Raw genomic sequence first — 10223 nt, forward strand, 5'->3', positions numbered from 1 at the left:
ACTGTTGACAAATACAAATGACAGAGGGAGTATATATACAGTGATAGAGTGGGGATTGGAACCAGGTGTATGTAATGATGACGAGACAAGTCCAGGGTTGATGAGTGAAGGGCATTTGCCAGTAGCAGGTTCGGCAGCAGCTAGAAGGCTGGCTACGCCGAACGACTGAGCTAGACAGCAGGGAGAGGCAAAGCGAAGGTTGGTGTGACAGGAAACCGATCAGGGATTTCACCATGCGGCCAAGGAGATAACTGAGGATGGATCAACAACATTGTAGTTACTCCACAATACTAACCTAACTGACAGAGTGAAAAGAAGGAACCCTGTACATAATACAAATAATACAAAACATGCATCCTGTTTGCAATAAAACACTAAAGTAATAATGCAAAAAATGTGGCAAAGAAAATAATTTTTTTCCTGAATACAAAGCATTATGTTTGGGGAAAATCCAAACAACACGTCACCGAGTACCACTCTTCATATTTTCAAGAATGGTGGTGGCTGCATCATGTTATGGGTAAGGACTAGGGAGTTTTTTTGGATAAAAAGAAACGGAATAGATCGAAGCAGAGGCAAAATCCTAAAGGAAAACATGGTTCATTTCCAACAGACACTGAGAGACACATTTACCTTTCAGCTGGACAATAACAAAAAACACAAGGACAAATATACACTGGAGTTGCTTACAAAGACGATTGAATGTTCCTGAGTGTCCGAGTTACAGTTTTGACTTAAATTGGCTGTCCAGCGATGATCAACAACCAACTTGACTGAGCTTGACATATTTTTGTTAGAATAATGGGCAAATATTGTACAATCCAGGTGTGCAAAGCTCTTAGAGACTTACCCAGAAAGACTCACAGCTGTAATTGCTGTCAAAGGTGATTCTAACATGTATTGACTCAAGGGGTTGAATACTTATCTAATCGAGAAGGGGTTGAATACTTATCTAATCGAGATATATTAGTTTATTTTCAATTTAATAAAAAATATGTAAAATGTTTCTTCCACTTTGACATTAGAGAATTTTGTGTACATCGTTGACAAAAAATGACAATTAAATCCATTTTAATCCCACTTTGTAACAACAAAATGTGGAAAAAGTCAAGGGGTGTGAATACTTTCTGAAGACAATGTATAAGGCTACTGTATATTCAATAAAATTCACAAGTTAATTTAAAACATATGTTTAACCCTTTCTCATGGTTGACAAAATCATGTGACATAAAACATTACTTTTCTGTCCTTGCATTTATGGCAGTGTAAATTGTCGTCACATTATATATTAAGTTTTAAGCAGTTAAATTAGACATTAAACTTGAACCCTGTAAGAATCTACCTGTCGGACAGTTTTTTGTATAGAGATCTCAGAAATGCAGTGTAACTACGTAACATTTAGTCTCTCCTTATGTTATGTGGTGAAAACTGTTTTAATGGGCACACAAATCCCCAAAAATGTATGCGATTGTAAAATCAAATGTTTCTAACTGAAAGACTCACCTTACATTGATAATTAAAACCTAAATGATACTGTCATTAATGTGGTATAAATGCAACATGCAACAATTTCAAAGATTTTACTCAGTTACAGTTCATAGAAGGAAATCAGTCAATTGAAATAAATAAATTAGGCCCTAATCTATGGATTTCACATGACTGGGCAGGGGCGCAGCCATGGGTGGGCCTTGGAGGGCATACAAGCTTGGCACACCTGTATTTGGGGAGTTTCTCCCATTCTTCTCTGCAGATCCTCTCAAGCTCTGTCAGGTTGGATGGGGAGCGTCGCTGCACAGCTATTTCCAGGTCGCTCCAGAGATGTTCAATCGGGTTCAATTCGGGCTCGGCTGGGCCACTCAAGGACATTCAGAGACTTGTCCCGAAGCCACTCCTACGTTGTCTTGGTTGTGTGCTTAGGGTCGTTGTCCTGTTGGAAGGTGAATCTTCACCCCAGTCTGAGGTCCTGAGAGCTCTGGAGCAGGTTTTCATCAAGGATCTCAGACTGGGGCGAAGGTCCTTGAGTGGCCCAGCCGAGCCCGGACTTGAACCCGATCTAACATCCAAAGTGTAAATGTTTATTTTTACCCATCTACCAATAGGTGCCCTTCTTTGCGAGGCAATGGAAAACCTGCCTGGGCTTTGTAGTTGAATATGTTTTTGAATTTCACTGCTCGACTGAGGGGCCTTACAGATAACTGTATGTGTGGGGTACAGAGATAAGGTAGGCATTCAAAAATAAACACAATTTTAAAATTTTTTTATTTTTTATTTTTTCACCTTTATTTAACCAGGTAAGCCAGTTGAGAACAGGTTCTCATTTACAACTGCGACCTGGCCAAGATAAAGCAAAGCAGTGCAATAAAAACAACACAGAGTTACATATGGGGTAAAAAAACATAAAGTCAAAAATACAACAGAAAATATATATACAAGCAAGTTATGGAGGTAAGGCAATAAATAGGCTATAGTGCAAAATAATTACAATAGTATTAACACTGGAATGCTAGATGTGCAAGAGATTATGTGCAAATAGAGATAATGGGGTGCAAAAGAGCAAAATAAATAACAATATAGGGATGAGGTAGTTGGGTGGGCTAATTTCAGATGGGCTGTGTACAGGTGCAGTGATCGGTAAGGTGCTCTGACAACTGATGCTTAAAGTTAGTGAGGGAGATAAGAGTGTCCAGCTTCAGAGATTTTTGCAATTCGTTCCAGTCATTGGCAGCAGAGAACTGGAAGGAATGGCGGCCAAAGGAGGTGTTGGCTTTGGGAATGACCAGTGAGATATACCTGCTGGAGCGCAGACTACGGGTGGGTACTGCTATGGTGACCAATGAGCTAAGATAAGGCGGGGATTTGCCTAGCAGTGATTTATAGATGGCCTGGAGCCAGTGGGTTTGACGACGAACTTGTAGTGAGGACCAGCCAACAAGAGCGTACAGGTCACAGTGGTGGGTAGTGTATGGGGCTTTGGAGACAAAACGGATGGCACTGTGATAGACTACATCCAATTTGCTGAGTAGAGTGTTGGAGGCTATTTTGTAAATGACATCGCCGAAGTCAAGGATCGGTAGGATAGTCAGTTTTACGAGGGCATGTTTGGCAGCATGAGTTAAGGAGGCTTTGTTGCGAAATAGGAAGCCGATTCTAGATTTAACTTTGGATTGGAGATTATTTATGTGAGTCTGGAAGGAGAGTTTACAGTCTAACCAGACACCTAGGTATTTGTAGTTGTCCACATACTCTAGGTCAGACCCGTCGAGAGTGGTGATTCTAGTCGGGTGGGCGGGTGCCAGCAGCGTTCGATTGAAAAGCATGCATTTAGTTGTAGTACCGTAAAAAGCAACAGTCCAGCAGACATCAGCTGTATAGCTGAGTTATCATAAGGTCCGGTGAACAGCAATTGGATAGTTCGGAGGCTGCTAAAGCACTAGCGAATAAGAGGCCACGGCTAGCGTGTGCTAGCGGGCCGGGGCTAGCAGATGGAATCTTCGTGGTCGACGTCGTAACCACATCAGACGATTTCGTCGGCAGACCAGTCGTGTAGGATCGGCGGGGCTCCGTGTCAACACTAGGTGGTCCCGTCCGGTTGACAGAGAGGTAGATAGCCGGGAGATGGGCCTAGCTCAGGATGATTAGCCAGACCACAGCGTCCATTTTGTTGCAGCTAGCTGGTAGCGATGAATCCGGAGTTAAAGGTCCAGTGATTCAGTGATTCCGGCAGAAAAACGGATATGTTCTGGGTCGATAACGCGCTGTGCAGACTGGCCGAATATCCGGTGATTAATGTCCAGTGATTAAATTAATCCCGCAGAAATACCGTGAAATACCGCTAACTGTGGCTAATAGCAAGTAGCTAGTTAGCTGGCTAGCTAGTTTCAACTGAAGATTCTAGATAAAAGGTGAGTCAATAATAGAATCCGTTCCACATTGAGTGAGGCGGGTTGCAGGAAAGTATATTTTGTAGAAGGATGAAAAGTCTGATAGGGAAATATGTACGAAAAATACAAAAAAACAGGATATTTACAGGCTATTTACAGACACACGACAAAAACAGAACTGCACTACAGAGTGAGTCCATGCAACTTATTATGTGACTTTTTAAGCACATTTTTACTCCTGAACTTATTTAGGCTTGCCATAACAAAGGGGTTGGATACTTATTGACTCAATACATTTCAGCTTTTCATATAAACACAACAACATATACATACGATACACAAAGAGATGCTATTTGGTCATCATCAATGGGCTTAGAGGAATTGCTAACAGAGGCACACTATCTATTAACCAGGCCTTCACCTTCATTTTAAAGCTACTCAGAGTGGGAATAGTTTTAACAGACAGAGGCAGACTATTCCACTCAGAGGCTCCTGAATATAAAAAAGTACCTTTCTCTGTTAGGTTTTTTAATCTATACACACAACCACGTTAGCTATGGAACAACGTTTGGGTCTTTGCGTGTCAAAAAAGACACACGTCAAATAACAAAATGTAATTAAAAAATGTTGTGTGTGCTGAATTTGCATCCTCAAGACAAGCACCACCACTACGGTCAGTTGCACTCTCAAATCTGTACAAAAATATATACAGTGCCTTTGGAAAGTATTCAGACCTCTTGACTTTTTCCACATTTTGTTAGGTTACAGCCTTATTCTAAAATGTATTGAATAGTTTTTTCCCCTCATCAGTGGGCCCCGTGTAGCTCAGTTGGTAGAGCATGGCACTTGCATCGCCAGGGTTGTGGGTTCGATTCCCACGGAGGGCCAGTATAAAAAAATTAAATAGAAATTATGCACTCACTAACTGTAAGTCGCTCTGGATAAGAGCATCTGCTAAATGACTAAAATGTAAATGTAAAATCAATCTACACACAATACCCCATAATGACAAAGCAAAAACAGGTTTTTAGACATTTCTGCTGATTTATTAAAAAAAATTAAACAGAAAATTCACATTTACATAAGTATCCTCAAGCTCTGTCAGGTTGGATGGGGAGCGTTGCTGCATAGCAATTTTCAGGTCTCTTCAGAGATGTTCGATCGAGTTCAAGTCCGGGCTCGGGCTGGGCCACTCAAGGACATTCAGCAACTTGTCCGGAAGCCACTCCTGCGCTGTCTTGTCTGTGTGCTTAGGTTCGTTGTCCTGTTGGAAGATGAACGTTCGCCCCAATCTGAGGTCCTGAGCTCTCTGGAGCAGGTTTTTAATCAAGGATCTCTCTGTACTTTGCTCCGTTCATCTTTGCCTCGATCCTGACTGGTTTCCCAGTCCCTGTCTATTGAAAAACATCCCCACAGCATGATGCTGCCACCACCATGCTTCACCGTAGGGATGGTGCCAGGTTTCCTCCAGACGTGACGCTTGGCATTCAGGCCAAAGAGTTCAATCTTGGTTTCATCAACCAGAGAATCTTGTTTCTCATGGTCTGAGAGTCTTTCGGTGCCCTTTGGCAAACTCCAAGCGGGCTGTCGTGCCTTTTACTGAGGATTGGCTTCCGTTTGGCCACTGTACCATAAAGGCCTGATTGGTGGAGTGCTGCAGAGATTTTTGTCCTTCTTGAAGGTTCTCCCATCTCCACAGAGGAACTCCAGAGCTCTGTCAGAGTGACTATTGGGTTCTTGGTCACCACCCTAACCAAGGCCCTTCTCCCCCGATTGCTCAGTTTGGCCAAGCGGCCAGCTCTAGGAAGAGTCTTGGTGGTTCCAAACTTCTTCCATTTAAGAATGATGGAGGCCACTGTGTTCTTGGGGACCTTCAATTATGCAGAAATTTTTTGGTACCCTTCCCCAGATCTGTGCCTCAACACAATCCTGTCTCGGAGCTCTACGGACAATTCCTTCGACCTCATGGCTTGGTTTTTGCTCTTACATGCACTGTCAACTGTGGGACCTTATATACAGTGGGGAAAAAAAGTATTTAGTCAGCCACCAATTGTGCAAGTTCTCCCACTTAAAAAGATGAGAGAGGCCTGTAATTTTCATCATAGGTACACGTCAACTATGACAGACAAATGAGAAAAAAATTCCAGAAAATCACATTGTAGGATTTTTAATGAATTTATTTGCAAATTATGGTGGAAAATAAGTATTTGGTCAATAACAAAAAGTTTCTCAATACTTTGTTATATACCCTTTGTTGGCAATGACACAGGTCAAACGTTTTCTGTAAGTCTTTCTGTAAGTCTTTTCACACACTGTTGCTGGTATTTTGGCCCATTCCTCCATGCAGATCTCCTCTAGAGCAGTGATGTTTTGGGGCTGTCGCTGGGCAACACGGACTTTCAACTCCCCTCCAAAGATTTTCTATGGGGTTGAGATCTGGAGACTGGCTAGGCCACTCCAGGACCTTGAAATGCTTCTACGAAGCCACTCCTTCGTTGCCCGGGCGGTGTGTTTGGGATCATTGTCATGCTGAAAGACCCCAGCCACGTTTCATCTTCAATGCCCTTGCTGATGGAAGGAGGTTTTCACTCAAAATCTCACGATACATGGCCCCATTCATTCTTTCCTTTACACGGATCAGTCGTCCTGGTCTCTTTGCAGAAAAACAGCCCCAAAGCATGATGTTTCCACCCCCATGCTTCACAGTAGGTATGGTGTTCTTTGGATGCAACTCAACATTCTTTGTCCTCCAAACACGACGAGTTGAGTTTTTACCAAAAAGTTATATTTTGGTTTCATCTGACCATATGACATTCTCCCAATCCTCTTCTGGATCATCCAAATGCACTCTAGCAAACTTCAGACGGGCCTGGACATGTACTGGCTTAAGCAGGGTGACACGTCTTGCACTGCAGGATTTGAGTCCCTGGCGGCGTAGTGTTACTGATGGTAGGCTTTGTTACTTGGTCCCAGCTCTCTGTAGGTCATTCACTAGGTCCCCCTGTGGTTCTGGGATTTTTGCTCACCGTTCTTGTGATCATTTTGACTCCCACGGGGTGAGATCTTGCGTGGAGCCCCAGATCGAGGGAGTTTATCAGTGGTCTTGTATGTCTTCCATTTCCTAATAATTGCTCCCACAGTTGATTTCTTCAAACCAAGCTGCTTACCTATTGCAGATTCAGTCTTCCCAGCCTGGTGCAGGTCTATAATTTTGTTTCTGGTGTCCTTTGACAGCTCTTTGGTCTTGGCCATAGTGGAGTTTGGGAGTGTGACTGTTTGAGGTTGTGGACAGGTGTCTTTTACACTGATAACAAGTTCAAACAGGTGCCATTAATACAGGTAACGAGTGGAGGACAGAGAAGCCTCTTAAATAAGAAGTTACAGGTCTGTGAGAGCCAGAAATCTTGCTTGTTTGTAGGTGACCAAATACTTATTTTCCACCATAATTTGCAAAAAAATCATTAAAAATCCTACAATGTGATCTTCTGGATTTTTTTTCCTCATTTTGTCTGTTATAGTTGACGTGTACCTATGATGAAAATTACAGGCCTCTCTCATCTTTTTAAGTGGGAGAACTTGCACAGTTGGTGGCTGACTAAATACTTTTTTTCCCCACTGTAGACAGGTGTGTGCCTTTCCAAATAATGTCCAATCAATTGAATTTACCACAGGTGGACTCCAATCAAGTTGTAGAAACATCTTAAGAATGATCGATGGAAACAGGGTGCACCTGAGTTCAATTTTGAGTCTCATAGCAAAGGGTCTGAATACTTATGTAAATCAGGTATTTCTATTTTAGTTTTTTTATACATTTGTAAAAATGTATAAAAACCTGTTTTCAATTCATCATTATGTGGTATTATGTGTAAATTGCTGAGGAAATGTTTTTATTTAATGCATTTTAGAATAAGGCTGTAACGTAACAAAATGTGGAAAAAGTCAAGGGGTCTGAATACTTTCCGAAGGCACTGTATAATCTGCAAACAAGCACACACACCGGCCATGATGTGTTTACAATACTACGTTGGTAATAAGCCATTATTTGTTCAACCGAATGGTAAAACGTCTGTGTGAGCAGGATAAAAATGAATAGCTAGGTAGTCCAACATTCTCACCGACATGCAACCATCCCATAGGCAGGGGAGAAAGGATTGTGATCCTGTGCTGCTTCTGCCTGTCAGCCAGCCATATCCCAAGCAGTTGCACCTGATTCATCCTAGCTAGTCAAACTACACAATAATAATCAAGCATTTTGTCCACATTGATGACAGTTTGCAAACTGGAGGTATGTGGTCTCCCTACTATGTTGACTTCAGTTTGCAGTATGACAGTCACTTACAAATATCTTTGATACTTTGATTACCTCGTACCCCTGCACATCGATTCGGTACTGGTACCCCTTGTATATTGCCAAGTTATCGTTACTCATTGTGTATCTATTATTACTTTTATTATTACTTGTTATACTTTTCTATTATTTCTCTATTATCTTTGTCTCTGCATTGTTGGGAAGGGCCATAAGTATTTAATTTCACTGTTAGTCCACACCTGTTGTTACGAAGCATGTGACAAATACATTTAGATTTGATACAGAAGTTTTTAGCAACTGTTGGGCTAGCTAGCTAGCTTTAGCTTGGTACATAGCTAGCACATTTTACATTTGAGTCATTTAGCAGACGCTCTTATCCAGAGCGACTTACAGTTAGTGAGTGCATACATTTTTTTCATACCAAAGCAACCAGCCTGAAAACAATGACCAGAAACTGCAATCAATTTCAACATTCTTAGCAATGATTTATCCGCTTGTTGTTCTCCTACTGAAATCAAACTTCAGTTCATGACAATAACTAGCTTGCTAGCTAGATAATAAACTAAACCATCTAGTGTACACCCCTTCCAGGTTGCCATCTAGTGCACATCCTAAGTAATTAACTGCTGTTTTGGCTGTGAGTACCTCTCCTGGTAGCTGTACCCTGATGTCTGAGGACTTACTTAGTTTAATTTTGTACCCGAACAGAATTGCTTCTGTTTTGCCGAGGTGCAGAGATAGCTTGTTGTCTATGAGCCATGCATTGATGTTAGTGAGTTCTGCACTCAGTATACTCTCCAGTGTGGTTTGGGTTTTGTGAGACACCAGGAGTGCAGACCCATCTCCATAAAGAAACAAGTGACATGAGCAAGCATCCTTCATAGCACGCCACAGCTTATGGGTTTAGCCTCGGAAGGCAAACCATTTACCTCATCCACTTGTTCCCTCCCCGACAAGTAGGACTTAACCCATTCAAGAGTGGTAATGCCCAACCCCAGAGCATTTTAGCTACCTTGGCTACTGAAACACTTTCAAAGGAGAAAGAGTTTGGTAGGACGCCTAGCTTGGCATAGTAGCACTTGACTTGGTGGGTAAGTTGCTAACCAACTTACTGGCAACTGAGGTAAAATATGAGTTGAATTTGTTAGTCACCATTGTTTTGTTGGAAACCAGTGACACCTCGCCCATAATGTATAGGACAATACTACTGGATTTGTTTTTGGCAGAGTTACCACAGCTTTTTGGGGTCGTTTTTGTTCTCTACAATTTTGTCAGTATAGTACCCCCTCTTGGCTTCCACAATCTTCTTCTGAGCCTCATTCCTGAGTCTGAAGGATCTTGGGTCTTACTATATTTCTTAAAGGCCTTGTTCCTTGATTCAATGGCTTCAATGATTTCATGATTAAACCAAAGGTTGGATCTCTGCTTTACTCTAACATGCCTAATAGGACCCACAGTGTTAACAACCCAGCGGAACCTACTCTTGAAACCCTCCCAGGGTCCATCAATGGTGACCAGTCAACTTTACCAAGTCGCTCCCTAAACATGTCAACACTGTACTTTTTGAGGGGCTCAGATTTTTACAGTTTTAAGAAAGAGAGAGAGAGGGCGAGAGCGAGAGAGAGATGGAGTGTTAGAAAGAGAGAGAGAGGAGAGATAGGGGTCTGTCAAATCAAATCAAATTGCATTTGTCACATGCTTAGTGAACAACAGGTGTAAACTAACAGTGAAATACTTACAATGCAGTGAGAAAAATATAGAAAAAAATAATAACAAGAGGAATAAACACACAAATGAGCAAAGAGGGTCAATGCAGATAGTCCGGGTAGCTATTTGGTTAACTATTTAGTAGTCTTACGGTTTGGGGATAGAAGGTGTGTGTCAGACAGCAGGTTTCGTTGAATAACGCCATCCCCATGTACATGGTTATCTATGATGATGAGGATCTGATGTAATAGTCAACCTAGAGCTCAGCAATAGGACTTATAGTATCTTATTCATAACTACCAGACTACTATACTCCAAGACCGAGA

The 10223-nt window shown here is 41.8% G+C and overlaps 1 protein-coding gene across 1 annotated transcript in view; it reads right to left on the bottom strand.

Annotated features, from left to right (window-relative positions):
* The window catches only part of b4galnt4a (beta-1,4-N-acetyl-galactosaminyl transferase 4a), a 476874-nt gene that overhangs the window by 336368 nt on the left and 130283 nt on the right, over positions 1–10223 (bottom strand). The gene's annotated exons all lie outside the window — the stretch shown is intronic.

This window comes from Coregonus clupeaformis, chromosome 19, assembly GCF_020615455.1.
Source record: "Coregonus clupeaformis isolate EN_2021a chromosome 19, ASM2061545v1, whole genome shotgun sequence".
NCBI classification, from domain to species: Eukaryota; Metazoa; Chordata; class Actinopteri; order Salmoniformes; family Salmonidae; genus Coregonus; species Coregonus clupeaformis.